General features: G+C 40.5%; 1 protein-coding gene and 1 long non-coding RNA gene across 3 annotated transcripts in view; one reads left to right on the top strand and one right to left on the bottom strand.

Annotated features, from left to right (window-relative positions):
• The window catches only part of Sol1 (CUB domain-containing protein Sol1), a 251,776-nt gene that overhangs the window by 144,628 nt on the left and 88,241 nt on the right, over window positions 1–18,907 (top strand). The gene's annotated exons all lie outside the window — the stretch shown is intronic.
• Window positions 1–18,907, bottom strand: part of LOC105148210 (uncharacterized) — a 130,141-nt gene that overhangs the window by 17,350 nt on the left and 93,884 nt on the right. Inside the window, exon 5 of one of the 2 annotated variants that reach the window (XR_015545282.1) lies at window positions 4,580–7,433. The exons of the other annotated variant lie outside the window; for it this stretch is intronic. This is a non-coding gene — a long non-coding RNA (uncharacterized LOC105148210). Of the gene's footprint in view, window positions 1–4,579; window positions 7,434–18,907 lie in introns of those variants that run through there. 2 annotated transcript variants of the gene reach the window in all.

The following is an 18,907-nucleotide window of genomic DNA, read 5'->3' on the forward strand; positions in this document are numbered from 1 at the left end:
CCGCGGCTTGGATAAAATAGATGCGTCCATTTACCCATTTACTGGACCAAAGTATTTCTGGTTACGCTTCTCTGCCGCATCCAGATCAATTGACACGGTGGATGACGGTCTAACGGAAGTCATGCGTGCGTTTAGTTGCTAGATGCGCGCGAGCACATTTTTACTGCAGCGCAAAGAAACGTTAATTTTCACGCCAGTGGCAGAAAATTGCATCTACTCGACACTATCGAACGAACGATGCAAGGCGTGTGTAACGCATTCGATCGAGTTTTCCTGTACAGCGTTCGTGAAACGTTCAATATCTACTGTGACCTGTAACATCAAAAGGATGGTACGTGGCTAATTATCGTATTCGCGACCGTCAGAGACTCTTGTCGTTAAACACGACGGAGTATTTGACACCTTCCTTCTTACTAGCAACATCGACACCAACGACGACGGACACGTCGGAAAGTCATTTCTAAAGAGAGACGAAGTCGCGCGCTTCCGTCGCAGAGGAATAATAACGAGACGTAGTTATCGATGGATTAATGGGAAAAATTGCCTGTCGATCTTCAAAGTGAAGAGTGAATGGAGATTTGGTTTATATAGGGCTAATACAAGTGCACGAGCATTGTTGCTCTATCAAGCGACGATTTTTCTCTCAAAGATACTCACCTCTTGCCTTTTTCTAGAGAAGAGTTCCTGCTCCTAGAAAATACAATCGGTGTGCCAGGTTCATGAAGACAAAGTTCGTCACTTTATGTGCTGTTTGAAAGTGGAGTAAAGTATCTTCGTCCTCTTCTCCTTACCTCTTTCATTTTGCACGTTCCAATCAGCTCGATACTTCCGAAGGAGAATACAACGAGGAGAAAAAGTGAATGGAAGCAGAGCAGTGGGTTTGATGTGATCCATCGCGATATCTTAAACATGACGCAGCGAAAAATGTTTGATAATTTTTGATCACGAAAAGAGATATACGCGTTACATTATCTACATTTGGCCATAATTTTAATATTAATTAAATTTTATCTCGTATTTTTATGCATAATTTTAGAATATATCCGAATATATAAAAGTTTAATGATTATTCTATATTTATGCACGACCGAGGTAATAAAGTACAGAATTAGATGCAAATTAAGTACATGTGACAGTTAATATCTTGTTTCATATCTTGACATATTTTACCTCATAATATTACTTTATATAAGATTTTCCTTTTTTCTTAAGCAAGAATTATTGAATTTTTTTAAGTGAAGCCAAAGAAATTGGAGAAATAAAAAAACAGAGAACGTTATAAAAATCTTATTTTGCAATTGATGATATAATAAATGTACATTATATATTTTAACTGGCTGATATATCAATATATTAGATGAAGGTGTTGCGTCAAATGTAATTTTAAAGCAACGCGCACTTGACAGTCAATAACCTTTAAACCAAATCTCCATTCACTCTTTACTTTGTAGATCGATAGGCAATTTTTCCCATTAATCCATCGATAACTACGTCTCGTTATTATTCCTCTGCGACTTAGTCTTCCTTTAGAAATGACTTTCCGACGTGTCCGTCGTCGTTGGTGTCGATGTTGCTAGTAAGAAGGAAGGTGTCAAACACTCTGTCGTGTTTAACGACAAGACTCTCTGACGGTCGCGAACACGATAATTGCCATTTGGCAATCAACGTTCGGCCGAGTTGATTAAATTCCTGGCAAATTCTCTTCTCGCGCATTAAGCGGCTTAAAACGCAAATGCCGCGCCTGGAAATTACTATCCGTGATAGAACCACAGAGGAGAAACCGGTGTGGAATTTGCGGGCTTCATGCTGATGGTAGCTCGTGTGAAAAAGCATCCTTTTTTCTTGGACACCCAGCATTTGCATCAGTGTCAGTATCAGTGGAAGAAATTGAAACCGACCTGTCGCAACGCAATGAATATAAAACATCGTTTGGCGGATATACATACCTATAATCGGATTTGCTGTTGGAAAATATAAGTGATTAAATTGCGGTTGCGCATGATTAATTAATGTTAATCATAAGTCATAACCTTTGATAAAAGGAACGAGGGAATTACTATAAACATATAAATTCGGGAAAAAGAAATACAATGGGATAAAATATCATTGATTTTATTACTGTTATAATTACATTTATATTATTTATTTCAGAGGAATGAATGTTCGAGGAAGAATATTATTATAATATTAATACCATTTTAGTTACACTAAATTTCATTTCTTTTATTTACTAAATGTGTATAATACTCTCTAGACAAAAAATTGAGATAATACAATAGTATCGGTGTTAAATAGCTATGTTAAATCATAGCTGGACAAACAGGTGCGAGTTACTGTTCCGATTCAGTCGTACCATTATACGAAGTTAATCCTCTGACGTAATTAGAGTCCTTTCAAGCTCCTGTGTCGCCTTATTGCTTCGCGGTAGACAAAGCCCGTGTTATGCGGCCAAGTATAGTTCATGGACGTGTGTGCCCACCAGGGCACAGGGACTAGCACACCAGGAAACCACATCTGGAGACAACATGCTGGCGCTTAATCTTTCCTTTTTGTCTCTAATACTTCTTTCGAGTAGTGCTTTCCGCCTCAGAACCTCGAAATTGCGTTTTCGCTTTTGAAGTGCGGACTTACGGTCTTGAAAATTATTGGCATTTTTGATGGAATGCGTTATTATCTATTAATGTAAAATGTATGTTACGTAAGTATCGGCTGCGAGAGAAAATCGAATTTGTAATTTATTGATATTAAAACATCTCTGCAGAGAATCTATTTTTTAAAAAAAGAATTATTTTCTTTTTAGATATCTCTCTCTCTCTCTATCTCTGTCTATCTTTGCCCCTCTCTCTCTCTCTCTCTCTCTCTACACTGATTCTTTCAGACACCCTAAGGCAATTTGAAATTGAAAGTAATCGCGGCTCTTGTGTTTCTGGAAGTACAATTAAAGTTGATAAAAATTGTTCTATTGAAAGAAAGTTTGGTGTAAATAGCCAAGCGTCTACCAATTATCATTTACCCTTTCTTTTTTCCGTGTGAAAATTCCGTTTGTTACGTTCACCAAGCGTTCATGTTCGATCGAGATTTGTCGATATAACGATAATTTAAATTGACGATGGTAACTCGAAATTAGCCGAGCACTAACGACCAACCGCACAAGCTTCACGCAGCGAGCACCCGGTTGTGGCGCACGACGTGGAGCCCAGGATGGTTGCTCCGAAATAGTTGTTGCAACTACATTACCTCGTTAGGCCAGCCGATAGTGGGATGATGTGCGGAACTATTATACATGTATACACATCGTTGATATTAACGGGTACTTAGTGAGAACGCATATCCTTCGTATTGTTGCCTATCAATATATACCCACCTAGTGGGATTGTAAAGCGTGCGGTTATTCCATTTAATTACCACGTATTTCACGTGCGTTCACCAACATTCAATGATTTCCATTAAACGCTTTGGTTTGAAATTTTTAATCGATAAGAATTCGCTCCAAGCTCGTGGAAAGACATTCTGGAAATTTATCACGTGAAATACTTATACTATTTAATCAACTTCCTCTACTCTTCTCTATCCCATTGCCTGAATCGTTATCTTCAACGACCGCACTAGTCTCACGTCTCAACTCGGTCATTGGTATTGTTTCTCTCTACATCTTTCGATCGTTTGTCTCATTCTGACTTATTTTCCGTCTCTTCTACTCGCACGTATACTTGCGAGACATGCCAACAGGCACCCATTCACTACCCCCAACTTTTACTTCCGTTTTATTCTCTACGCTTAAAGAATATTTCCCGCGATAAAGAGATCGGGTTATAGAGCACAAAGGCGGGAAGCTTTCATTCTGTTTGTTCCGGAGCGCCTCGGAAGAGACCGCAACGTGAGCTGTATACGTATCCTTCAACGTTTTTTTCATCTTTAGTTCGCATCCTCGTCGTTATCCCCTTTCTTGGCAAATTGGTGCAGACCGGTGCCTCTCACGTCCTCTTTGCCAGCCAATTATAGATAATCCAACATTTAATGAGAGAGCGTCGAAAGGATTCTTTTTATGTGCGGGAGAGTACGCTGAGCTACGATTTAGTTACTTTCTGCAACATTTCTTGCGCGACGCTTTTCCACGCTTTTCTCCGCGTAGTCGAATCGATAAAGATCACCGAGAGGGAAAGAGGAGGAGCTTGATGGTTCACGGACCTCCGAGCCTGATAATAATATGCGGCCGATTCCAGAACTACCCGCGGAAAAAGTTTTTCGTCATCGTAGCGACTATTCAAATTATTTCCGTTTCAAGAAAGAAAAAGTTCGAGCCTCGATGGTTTTCATGGTTGCCATTCAATCCCGCGAGCCTCTTTGGTCGAGGATATGAGAGCGGGAACTTTAACCCCAGCTTCTGACGCCCGAGCGGTGTGAAAAACAATAATTGCCAGCACGGAACGTTTCCGCGGGCATTTTCCATTTTATGGCCATTCATCATGCAGATATAAACCAATTTTAACCAAAGATAAAGATCTTGGAGGGATGGGTATGGAGGGAGGGGAGGGGGGCGAGAAATAATTGACATTTATGAAGGATTCTAGAAGCTGCGAACAGAGGAATGCTGAAGTGGTTTATTAAATATTTTATCGCAGTTCTACTACTTGTTATCATCTAGTTTAAAATCCAATAACCGGTAATATTGTTTTACATGGAGTACAAACAACATATTTTATTCTTCTCTCGCTAATGCTTATTTATCTTTCGACCTACTTCCTCGAAGCCGTTTAGAATAACGCAGTTCAACACCGATAATGTCTTCCTGCGCGAATGCAGAGTACCACATCCGCATTTCTCAGTGCGTCGGACGGTGCATCTGTGAGAATGGTTGTGAGATTCAATATGGCTATATTTACGATGTACTCAAAATAGACTGCAAATCCAATTAGCTAAAAGTACAACTGTAATTAAATCTTTTGTATATACTCGTACTATCGTTGAAGGATAAAGGATTTTGCGATTTTTAAGCAAACGTATGTTGTAACAATGTTCTAATAAAATATCGATATAGCGTAATGCGTAATTGATCGTAGTGTAAACCAAAATATTTATATTAGGTGCGCAACTAAGTTCTCGCTGTTATTTTGATAAAAATGCTATCAAAATAACAGCGAGAACTTAGTTGCGCACCTAATATTATTATAAAATATGAGTAATTATACAAGGTACAGTTCGATGCTGCCCGAGTTATATAACAATAACTGACAGATCTATGATAAACGTTTATAAATATATTGCCGATTATTTGGCGAGGACAGAGAGAACTATACCTCAAAATTGTGATCGGCACGAATGACACTGCGAACGACGCGCGAAACGCTTCTCAATTCGATTTAACGGAAACGCCTGATCGATCATGGGCGGAACGTTAATTTTTTTCACGTAATGGTTTAATGGGACGCTTTTTGGCATTGCCGCGCGCGCATAACAATAATGCATGGATAGCGTAATCAATCATTTTTTCCTGCGTGACACGATCGTATCGGAGACCGGGAACTATCAATCGTGACAAATTCGATGTACTGTATGTACATAGGCCGAACGATTCGTCGGTCGTGGATAATCGAATTTATTATACACCCTGTTTGAAAACAACTAAACGAAGTTCGAGTGCGAGCGTATCGCCGGCTGGCACTACGATTGCTATCCGTTCGTCGTTGAGCGTACATTTGCGCTCTCATCACAAGTCGACCAACCAACCGACCGACCGATCGAATGATTGCCCGATCAACCGACTGACCGACCAACCAACCGACCGATCGATCAGCAATTGATTTAGAATAGCCGGTCGGACTACATGAGTTCAATACTCGCGATACCGGAAGCAAATTATAACGGACGGTCGCTAGAATTCTGTGTCAAGAGTCTCTGTTGAAGAGAGGTGTGCAATTGTAGGCCGGATCGATCGTTGCTGGCACGCCGAAAGGTAATGCGATAAAGTACAATAAGCTTTAATACGAGGACGCGGTATAACGTCATTATCAATTGATACATTTATCTATTTTTTTTTTTTTTAAGGATGGAAGGAAGGGGAAAAGCGCGCAAAACTGAGTCTCGTGATACTGAATCTTCGTCTAAGAGCTATACGTAAATCGAGTTTCATGAAACGCATTCGGCATTATGGCGAGTTACAACGAAAATCGAGTTTACGCTCAAAGGCTGATCCAAGTTCAAGCGTAAACCATTTGCTGAGTGGCAGTAACAGCAGTCGTATTTTGCAGTAAGTGAGAGAGCACATCTCCGCGTTAATGTATCCATGTAGAATAAAACTGGTCGGCTTTTATAGCAAACGCGTTGTTAACATTAGCCGGAGTATCAAAATGCATCGCGACTTATTCTCCCAAGTCGTGCACAAAGCAAAGTCCTTTAAGATCCGACGTTATTACGCTACTAGAAATTCATAGTATCTTGCGTTTATATTTTACGTTCCATCGCATCTTATCTGCATTCGAAAGAAGTTAACGCTCGACTCCTCCCGAGGAACCTCGTTTCCGTAAGAAGCGATAATGGAGGCAGAAAGCAGACTATCTGATTCATTTCTCGAGAAATTTAAAAGCGGGTTGAATCTTTGTGGAATTTGACCATGTCTAAAAAGGACACATGCAAAGTGAAAAGCTCCGAAGGACCTCTTTTTTTTCCCCCTAGTTTATTTATGTTTTACTATGGCCTTTTACACCACCGAAATATAAATCAATCGTGGTTATTTTGGCAAAAAAGTTCGTATTTTACAATCTCACGGTTGGTTATCGCCGAAAGACATCGTAAACATACACGGTATACCAGGCGGCCTACGCGTGTTACACCAACCGGTATCCAGAAACGCGGCCACGTCGCGCGAGCGATCTCGATTTATGGTCAGTCCGAGCATCCGCGGGACGTTGAATTTATCATGGCTTACTCCGTGATCTCGTCTCGCGTGGTGCCTCCAGTCTTTGATCTGGTTACGGAATCCGTACGGAACGTTGAGAGAAATGGAAGACGAGCGGACGCGATAAATCATCCGAAGCCCGGCGATTCACCCACCGGTATTTAATTAACGCTATCTATCGACTGCCGTTATATTTGCTGCCATTCTTGAAAGAAGCGAAATTTCTACAATCTTTACACCTTGATCACCGGCTCGCGAAAGGATTTTTGTAAAGACAGAGACGTTCGATTTCTAGTGAGAATCGTTGTTTTAAAGGGCGACACGACGGGAGGGAGGTCGAGGACCTGCTCGCGACAGCCAGTAAAAATCTAAAGTCATCGAGCTCACGCGACGTAAATGGTTTTGTGTTGGCGGATGGCTTTGTCGAAGGAAATCTCGGTCATGTTGTTCGATAGTCCGAAGAACTTGGTTGTTCGAGCGAAACGTACATAGTGTGTCCTTTGAAAGAGAAGAACACGACTTCTTTCTTCACATCCTCCTGAAATGAAGAATCGTTTAGACAATAAATTAAGTCATTAATGAAGATAAATGATACGGCTGTGTTAAACGAGCGCAAATTGAATTAACAATTCTGATGAGACGATGATGTAAGACATACGTGCGCGACTCAGCATCGTAAAACATTGTGTTTTACGTCCATCGTATCGAGACTGTTAATTCTTATATTTTATGAATGATTGCGAAATATTTTTAGAAACGGGAAATTAGCTATTTACGTTCTTTTGTTGATTTGTGAACGCGGCGAACGACTCGGTGTATTCTCAATTCTTATCGATTGCATCGAGAAGGAAGAAATTCTGGCTATACAGCGATACGTGCCGTCCCATGTCTCAGAAAATTTTGGCGAGTTCCAAGGTAGTAAAAGCTGTCCGTAATGCATAAAATACGAAGGCATAAATCGATCTTCACGCTCGCGTGACAAAATGATCCAAGAACGATGTTATCGGGTCACGTTCCCACTCGAATCTTCTTTGAGAGTTTTCTTGCTGAGCAGGCAACGAGTGTGCAGTACAACTGAGATATAGGAATCCAGAATTTTCTATAGTGACGGGGATGGAAAACATCCAGTATGTAAAGAGATCCATTTTATTTACAACATACAAGATGTCTGAGACTTACCGCATTGCCTCTCTAGTGACGGACTTTAATAAATTCCATACCAGGTTTTCTTTTATAGCGAGAATGTTTTACGCGTCTAGAATCTTATACGGGAAACGCAATGGTGGAAAAGTCAATTTATTTAATTAAGTTAAATGTATGTCAGCAATTTCTTAATGATTTTTTTGTAGTGTGTAACGAAATTTAAAAACGTGCAGCAACAAAAGTAAGTCGGTTAGGTGAGAAACCCTTCTGCCCTTCGTGACATATGTTACTCGATCATACAGCACGTGCTGTCTCACCTATCAAAGCATACGACAAACGATCAAGGATTCGAGTCACCAGGTCGCATAGTCACCTAGTTCGTACGCTGCACACGTTTCTAGAATCCCGATCACTTGACCAACTGCGGAATTTATCGAGTGTCCAGTTAATATTGTATATTTTTTCTACTTCCGCATATGAAACCAAATTAAATAATAATTGTTTTAATATTAAAATAATTGTTTTAATATTAATAACGACGCCCAAAAATAACGTGTAAGAGAATAATTATGCAAATACATCGAATAGTTGAAAGATTAAAGCGATGGTGAGTTTAAAAAATTATACATATACAATAGTTATCGATTTAAAGTGAGAAAAAAAAAAATCTCGAATTATCCATCGTTGATTTTAAATTATCGGCCTCTCATGATGGTCGTAGTGCTAGCATGGAGAAACGTACGTATGACAATTTTATATACATATTTCTGATTTATTACGTAGAATATATACAGGGAATTTAAACAGCGCGCAGTTATCCGATAGCACCGAGTATATATTACAATATCGGACGAAAAAGATATGGATATTATTCTCATCGACGTCATTATAAAAACAATATTCACATTCGTTAATAACGTTATTAATTATTTCGATATTGTCTCGTGCATATTTTATATGTATTAAGTAGTATATTTTTCTCCATGGTAGAACTGAAAATCCCTTATATCGAATTATAAACGCATAAATATCAATAATATATATATATACACAATATATTATACATAGGAATGCAAATCTTCATATTTCAATCAAGAAGCTCCCTATGTTCATTCTCAAAAATTTATAACGTTATAAATAAAATCATTGCTACATAAGTAAAGACTTGCATTCATTCTGAAATTTCAGTAGGTTTTTAATTAAAAGTAATATGTTTCAAAACCAATAATAATGGGTGTATTATAGGAAACGAAAATATATATAAAAACACAATATTAGTTCCTATCATCCTGAAGAATGCGATCGCACAGAAATCGAGCGCTCGGTTTGTATCTCGGTCAGCTGTAGAAATCTGGAATTATCGAGGAGATGCGGGAGGAAGGATAACGAGAGGAGAGAGAGAGAGAGAGAGGGTGGATATTGCACTCTCGAGGTAAGTCAGGGGCGGCGGTCTCGGTCGCAGGGGAAAGGGGGGTTAGTGTACGGCAAGGGGTGCTGCCGGTAGCGGGAGAACGGGCGTTTAGGGAGAGAGGGAAGGAGTGTACGTGTATTATGGAGAAACGTTGGAGGGCGCAGTCTCGGCTTGCACGCCGGGCATTCGCGTTCGCGCGCCGCATGTTCGTCGCTCAGTTTCGGTCCAGACGGAATTGCACGCGTATACATCTGCACTCGTATTCGTAATCAGTGCTGGATATACATAAAGGCGTACATACGCGCATACACCTACGTACGTGTACATACGTACATATATTATATATATATAAAACACGTACCGACACTCCGCGCTATTCGTCGGTCGTCGGTCCAGTCAGTTGCCCAAAGTTCGAAAGGTTCGCCGATTAGCGCAAAGAGTGAATCGAAGAGAACGAGCGATTTTCGCTCGTTATCTGAAGGGAGGAAGACGTAATTCGTGACTTCCCTGTTCGTTCCTTAGAGTTTTCCTCGCGATATCCGCGTACTCTATTTTTTTCTCAAATTCCAACACGTAATTCCCTTAGTAATTACGAAGTTTATTATAATCATGTTCCAACCCCATTTTTATTGCTAGTAAAATCATTCGGTAGCGTCACCGAATAATTAACATTTCGAATTCTTGTTTTTTTTTTTTTCCTCGTCGTGTGTACACCTGTATAGCAGAATCGTAATAAGAAGCATAGTTGAGCATCGAGAACTTTGTATGATTGCGTCTCTTTGTCGCTCTGGGTGCCCGCAAGGAAGCTTTATTCTTTCTTTATTACTTTCGTACCCTGAGGAACATCAACTTTATTAAGGGTTCCGTAGGTCAATTGGATTCTTGGCTAGATCGCGTATATACAAGACCCTCGTCACCGTGGTGAAAGTCTGAATAACATCTGACCAGAAGAAGTTCGGTCTGAGTGGTGACTACTTATATTATCGACGAGCCAATTTCTTCGAGTGAAGAACGAGAGAGAGATCGGACACTTCTGATCTGTGAAACGAATTGATGAAAACAGATTGATCCGTTTAGTTCCTAGTTCCTGAAAAACTTGTTTACAAAAAAGACACACGTCTACAGAAGGAAAGATAGTTTCAACTGAAAGTACGTTCATTCCTTAATTGCTAAATCCAAATCGACAAAATATATTATCGTTAATCTTGTACATCTCGTTAATTCGCTCTTTCATAGCTCGTTCGTTTGCTCTAGATTTTCAAGATGCTTGATATTTGACTCGGCAATATTTTCTTCGAGGCAATCAAAGAATTTAATTACGCGAACTCTGAACGGTCCACGATTTGACTCGGCAGCTTTCGCATTAATTCTGTTACCAATTTGATCGCAAAGTTGTCTACTTGAAAGCAATGTATGTATTCCCGTAACGTGCGAGCTCGTTGTGACAGTAAGTTTTTAAGTTCGCGCAGATGATCGACACCGAGGTCACACATCTTCATTGTCTTTCGCGCCTGCCAAAACGTCAAAGCTCCGAATGGTAGAAGCGTAACGCGTTCTGCAAGACACACAAACACAAAGAGACCGGTAACAAAGCACATCTCGGTGAACATAATATCTACGGTAAAGTGATAATGATGTTGCTGCGTACGTTTTGGTGGCTGGTTTGTACTTCCTCTGCGACACTCGGGGCGCAGCGGGCAAAAGAACTCGGTGACGGCAAAGGTAAGCAAAAGTAGAAAGATTTTAAAAGTTCCATTCTTTTTTTCCATTTCATTGCATAAATACATTTCCAGATGTGCGCGCGCACGTATTTTTTTTTTTCTTTGAGAGATAGGCGAATGAGAAATTATTCCTTGATTAAGAGAAGCGTAGGAGAAGCAACGTATAATTTGGTATAATTTGGGCTAGTAATAGAGTACAATTATTGCAGTCACGTTCTAGGAATATGTCTCGAGGTACCGGGACGAGAGGATACGCGTTGGCAGGAGGGAGAGTCAGTGGGACACTGGGGACAGAGTTACGAGTTCCAACCGCGCGGAATTTGCACTTTATTAAAACGAGTCGCGCAAACAGAACCGCACCGGAACAGGGGCGGTTGAATTATATTCGCGTTAAACCCCGTTGCGGTTGATTGTACCACGCTTCGTAATTGCATTCAGAACTTGGCATCGTTGTAAGGAAACGATAATCACAATAACGTTCGAGTCCATTTAGCTAGCCGCAAAAGGTAATCGTAGTTATGCAGCCTACACGTACAATCCGTTGCATCGCGGATTTCCTCCAATTTCTAACCGGATGGCAAAAGCCCTTTCAATTCCATCCGCACCGCACCGTGGATTCCTGTAACGACAATCGCTGCAATTGATCGGCGAACTGATTCCGGGGTTACATTCCGATATTTCTTTTTGTACGCCGGCGTTAACCCTAGTCGAGCTCGCAAGCGCAGGTATTGCCGGATACACGCGCGGCCGGTGGTGCTCGCTGTTTATCGAGCGTGAAATTTGGACTCGCAGTGGACTATAATGGCCGTGCCACGTTTACGAGGTTTACGAAACACGTCCCGGCCGGTCCTTGTTCCAAGCGCATAAGAGCCGGTAGCTCGTCGTCCTGTTCGTTACGTGATTAAATTGTACACCAAGATGATTAAACAGCCGTCCCTGGTAATAGTTGGCCAATGTTTTATCCAAACATTTCTGATGGCAAAAGCATCCACTTTCTCTCTCTTAACTTGTGCCGTTACAGTATTCAAGTAACGAGTAATTAAAAGTAACTACGTATCGTGCGATGGTTTTATATAAATAAACTTTTAATGCTAAATAATTAAAAAATGAAAATAATTTTAAAAAGTCATATTTTATCTTTTTTGCATTGATGAAACGCTAAAATATCAGTGTATACACGAGCATTCGAGTATCAATGTACATACATAGTTGTATGCACAATGAATTCGTATTTTATCTCATTGCCAGAGAATAATTATTAAATTAATTTGACTCTAATTGCTGATGAAATCACGGTATTGCGGAATACAGCTTAAAATATCTATCTTTCGAACGAATAATTGTATTTTGCGAAAGAAGGACACAATGCATGTCCTTTAGATTTAATTAATGTCTGTTGAACCGTACGATAAATTGGATAATTTAATGTGATCGGACTGCAAACGCGTTTTTGAAAGAATTATACTCGAAACGTGTATCGCGTGTAAACGGGTTTAATAGCAATATTACAGGTATCAATACTCCGGTTTATTAACAACGTTAATTTTACGGTATAAAGAATGTCGTTAATCGGACCATAATTAATCTGATAATCGGATTATTCTTGGTTAAACGCGTTTCGTTAGGACGATCACATAGTCGCGCGATTCATACAAGTAGTTATTGTGTGCCAGATGCATACGGATAAACATACTGGAAAGGCGAACGGCGTGTACAACAAGCTGTTACATAACGCTAATATACCGTGCACGCGCATCTAACTACTCGCGCTACTCTAATTACAACATTTATCGTTACAACGGGACACTAAACGTTACTATTAATTATGGCACTAAAGTACCACTTAGTTACCGCCATTAGGCGACCATTTCTGTACCGGAAGTTAAGCTTAACCCGTCTTTGCAGCTCCTACGATCGAACGCTCGAGTCTTTTAATGAACTTACCGTATTCCAATTGTCGCCTTACGTACGCAAAGCTTGCCGTATCAATTGCACGTTTCGCGAATTGCAACTCCAAAAATATGTAATTCTAATAATATAGTAATTATATATATAGATATAAATTCTGTTTGACCCCATAAAAAAGTATTTCTCGCAATGGACGAAAAATTCGATATAATCTTGCATGCGTTTACAACCGGCGTGTGCAGACTCGACGGAAGCAATTTTCCGTTAATCCATTTCGGGGTCGCGAAACACGCCTAATCGACTGTATACCCGCAGCCACTCGATCGTAGTTATAACTTTTAATCTAACGACTTTTTCCACTCACGGATAATTGCCATTTAAATTGAGGCAGCATCGGGAATACTCGACGGAGGGATCAATACACGACGAGGAGTCTCTTCACGAGTGATCCGTGCAAGACAGAAACGTCGTCGTGTACACTCCGTAAGCCGTCTTAAGCCGATTTAAGCTCGGTTAGAGTCGCGCGACATTTCTTCGCGAGGTGAAATTGAAATGAGCAATGGTAGGGGGATATACCACTATACAGCTAAATGAAATACCCGCGAAGTGAACATTGGACAATAGGTCTTGAAATCTGAGGGCTGAGTTCACGCATTGTCTGGTGAAAATTCATTTTGACGAATCTGCATAAGATGCGCGGGAATTTTATTCTTCTATACTTTATTCGCAAGAGAAACACCGTCGGGAAAACTTTTCACCTGAAAACACGCGTTATAACCGTAATCTTGAAGAGCTCTTTACATGAGCAGTGGCAAATTCGCGCCATAGTGAATCGCGAAGAGCGTAAGAGATTGCGTGTTCTCCGTTATTTAGCGTTCGCTACTCGACAGAAGCATCCTGGACGGCATTCTGTCATACAAAACATATCCGCGACAGGGCGACGCTTCTTATTACGGGCTGCGGTGATGGTATCTTTTTGCAATTCGCGGAGAATGTACGGAAAGGACACGAGAGACGTTAGAGTCTCTTCTGTGAGTTTCCTTGATGGCGCAACGCATCCCGTGGGTTTCCACCAGTTTTCACGCCGCGTTGCTTTGCGTACGGCAACGAGCAGCTCCTTCGTATTCAATTTTCTTGCCCAAGTGCGTGCCACAATGTAATTTTAACTTGAGACTCGATTGCTTCGCTACGCAGCGTTAAAAATATACAAGTTGCAATTTGACACTATCAACGCGATACCACACAAAAAGTTAATAGTGTGCTATTCGCTTGTGATGAATCAGAATTTCGAATTATCAGACCACTGTGATAATCCCTAATGAGATCAGTTAAATTTTAGAGAGCGCGCATAATGCATAATAATTTTATTCGTTATAAGCGAGTTGATAATGACAACCTATGAATAATAATGATGCTAATGAGTTGCAGCTATGATGTATAATACGTTATAAACTCTTGCGTTATTTTATGCTTTAAATTATACCGCAATTAAATTGATAATGTTTGTATTATAAAATGTTACCTAAAAGAGTTACCACAGATTACATAGATATATTTAAAATATCAAACAAAAAAATTTTTCTATATCAATATTTTGGGCGAACTTGATGGATTTATTATAGAGCGTGAATTTTTCGTGATGATTCCAATTGATACACTCGTTTCAATTGTCTCAAGTGATCAAACTTAATTCAAGCCCATTTACCTCGCTAAAGTAACAGTGAAATCGAAAGATGTACATAGACCGCGGTTTCACGCTCTCGACTTTTATCCTTGTTTAACTTTTGATAAACAACAAGAATGAAATCATGACGGAATTAGACAAGGTGTTTTATTGCTCGTAATATGGCGGCACGATCAATCCAAAATCGTCCCTAAAAATGTTGGCGCGACTTTCATTTTTCTAAGACGTCAAATATATGAAATATATCGTATAAAAATTCAAAAAAATAAAATCGAATCATCAAACGTTACATTTACGTCAACTGCATTTAGTCCGCGAAACGCGTGGACGTCATTATTTTGTTACTGCGCATTTTCGCGAATACAACACCCTGTCTAATTTTACTCCTGGATAAAATGATTCTACGAAGCGTCGTTAGCGTAAATTGAACGGCGGCCATGATAGATACATCATTTGTTTCCGTCGGCCATGCCATAAAATTCCGGATAATCACGTGCCTCGCTTCGCAGCAAGATATTCGTAAGCATACATATTCGTAAGCAGAATGCGATGTGATGATAGTGCAGCAGTTAGCGATGCCAACGAGCGCACTGTGACAGCACGTGCTCTCAGCTACTTCCGTGACCTCCGGCACCCGCAAAGCGCATCTCGACTATCTTGTTTCTGGGCGTTCCTTGGTACATATTCTCATTACCTTGGCATATACATGCCATGTACGGATGTGTGTACAGGCTGTTACAAACCGTGCAACTTTTCGACCACAAATTCTTCGATGTATCGGCTTCTTTGACGAACATTTAAATAGCCATTTCGTTATAATCTTTGTTTTTTTGCTGTAATTTGAAAAGTTTCTGCGAAATTAAGTATGATTTAGCGATTATTAATATTACTATTTCGAAATGATTACTAGTCTTCTTGGTTCGGATTGTACTGTCTGTGGGTGAAAGATTACAAGAGAGGAACGTCCTGCACATCTTACGCATACACACACACATATATATATATATATAGACCCCGCACGTGTATATATGTACTTACGAACAGTGTTCAAGAGCGTAAGGACGAAACCACAAGAATACCACGATATAGTTGGCACATGAATAACGTTGATAAGCATCCGGTCTATAGTTCTTTTTTCAGTCGTGAAAGAAAGAGAGAAAAAGAGAGAGAGAGAGAGAGAGAGAGAGAGAGAGAGAGAGAGAGAGCAATTAGATTTTTCTATTATCGGGCTGTCGAAATCATTACGTTAGGAACTTTGATGATTGGTACAAATAATACAATGTCATTACTTCCTTTGGCTCGGAAACAAGTTAAGGTTGTTGGTCTCCTGGAGAGTTTTGCTGGTTGCCAAGTCTTCGCAAATTTTTATTGGAAGTCACTGCCAAAGCCAAATATAGAATTCTCGAAGTGTGAAACGAGAGCGAAAGCGTTTTGAGTTTTATTCCGATATTCGTCGAAGCGAAAAATCCACGCCGCGAACACCAGCCATTACTGTCCGTTTAATTGAGACTCGGTGTAATGACGCGCAATCGCCATCGCTCAAAACATTTGTTCTCCTTCTTTTCGTTCCCGTTTAATTCCTACGCGAATAGCTGAGTCAACGTCCATGATAACTGCTGCGACGGAAAGGAACCGTAGTTAAAAACAACTTTAATTATTTTAATAGAGAGATGACAAGAGTTGCTTTAGTTCATATGAGTTCGTTAGTGAATTTAGCTGTGAGAACGCCAAGAGTCCCACGCTCGTTACAAAGCGCTTGAATCAATCCAAACTTTCGTTCCGTGAAATGAACATTTTTTAACCGATGAATACGAAAGTATACGCGCGCGTAAGTGTAGCGAAACTTCCATTTCGATTTCGACTTTAATTTTATTTTATCGTATTATAGGTACTTTTTTATGCATCATTTATCTAATAGGATCTCCCATCTCGCATAGCTATGAGCTTTCAGATGTGACCGACGGTAATCCAGTACGGGATTCGTGATCAAATCACGCGGATGAAAATTGTGCCCGCTAAATTTGTCGGTAGAAACGATGCGCGGGGAGAGAATTTTTCGCTGACAAAGTCGAAATACATTTACCTTTGACCGCTTGCACGCGTCGTTGATCACGAACGATATCGAGTCAGCTTTTCGAGAACTAAAGTCCAACGCTTTTACTCGAACGGTGGCTTCCCTAGAACTCTCTCTCGCATAAGTTGGCCGGAATTCCTATCGATATCTGAACGAAGAATTACGAGACACGGGAGAAAGGAAATGCGCGCGCGCGCGCCTGGGGTTGATATAATATAAATCGAAAGTTCATCCGATATCGTTTGTTCGCGAAAATCTTTAGCTCAATGATACATCTCTCACGCGAGAGAAAACGAGAGAAACGAAAAGAAAGAGATTCTCGTATAAATGTGTTTGGACAGTATTTGCACTCATGGATGTATTCATCGCTTTCCTGTAAAGATGAGCTCGCGAACTCGGAACGGAAAAGCGACAGCATAAATTGCTCCGATATCGAGGCGCTAGTTACTTGATACCTCCAACCGAGTCATCGGCCACGATCCGATGAGAGGTCACGTACGAGTCTTCATTTACACCTTCGTAATCGGAATAATCCATAATCAGATCGTTTAACTGTGATTTGCGCGCGATTCTCTCTGCATGACGGATTTACATCACAACTTGAACGCAGGAAAGCGCACATCTCTATATCAGTGCCGCGAGATTTGTCATTGATTTACACTAACGAATAAAGACGTATATACCGTTCCTGCATACCTTCTATATATGCGTGGCATTGATACGTGTAATTCTGTTAAAGCATCGTGTTCCCCAATGCATTGTCTCATGTATGTGTTGATTTCTTCGGCGTCATTAGTCGAGGAAGGGGAAATAATTGCGGTATGCTGTAGGGGGCCATCCCGAATTGATCGTTAACAACGTAATTAAACTATCCGCTACCGCAGAAATGTCGGATGGTACAGCTGGATTCTAGCTGCGTCGTCCCTATATATATAATCCAACCAATCCTATAATGCACGAATATCGTCTACGAGCCGTCGTGTCGCGGTTCGCGTCGATATAACGCTGTAATAAGCGGTAACGTTGATTAGAACCACTCGTCATTCGAGTAAAGCTGCGGCATCGCTGCTCGCGCATATTCGCAAACATCGGTTCGCAACATACGGCACGCGTCTCTCTCTCTCTCTCTCTCTCTCTCTCTCTCACGTGGCATTATAGCGATCCAGATGCAGTCACTATTGGCGTACCGTTACGACGATAGATATACAGTGAAAATTCGGCAGGAAGGGAAGCGTCTACCTATTGTTCCCATTTCGACGGCAATGTCTCATACGGCGCGCATGACGTAGAGATTGCATTCTGAATCCGCGTCGAAGTGACACAAACAGTATGTAAGGCTATAGATCTCACGAGCAAGGATACCCAACGTGCAGCAGCAGCAGCAGCAGCAGCAGCGTTGATCATTCAGGCGCTCGTTGCCACGCAAATCACGGATTACGAGACTACGTTTGTTATCTCCGATAATTATTCCTCACAATAGTCGTCTATCGATGGAATCTCTAATGTTGTGAGAAAAGTAGTTAACTCCATATTTGTTTTTTTCTTTTTCAAGCATAAAATACTTGATTGAAAATTTTACAGCTTTCACGTGGAATAGAAGTTTGAACGCGATATGACGAGATAGGTGCCAATGTAATTACCATCTATTGACATGTACGATAAACGTATGATCAACAACAAGTTGTTATACTGGGAAAATTGACTCTTCGCACTTTAACCGCCAATGACCCGGAGCTTTGCATGCGGGGAACCATGCAGATTAAATCAATTTCGAAATCGTGCAGAAACATACAATGCATTAATATATTGATTCTTCTCCACTTTGCGCTCAATGAATCGCGGACTCATGCCGCACATTTGATTATAAAACGTTGATTATAAAAATTATTCTATGAACTTTTCGAGATTAGTACACGTTACACGGAAAAAAAAAATCCCTAATTTGGAAATTACTTACTTAAACGTTGTAATTATGCGTCTTCGTATGCAACACGAATATGGTTATTACATGGAGCGTCAGATGCGGTTATCGTTTAACAGCATATTGCGCCGCTCGTGCTTACGCATTATA

The sequence above is a fragment of the Acromyrmex echinatior genome, chromosome 1 (genome assembly GCF_024713525.1).
Source record: "Acromyrmex echinatior isolate Ae372 chromosome 1, ASM2471352v2, whole genome shotgun sequence".
Taxonomy (NCBI): Eukaryota; Metazoa; Arthropoda; class Insecta; order Hymenoptera; family Formicidae; genus Acromyrmex; species Acromyrmex echinatior.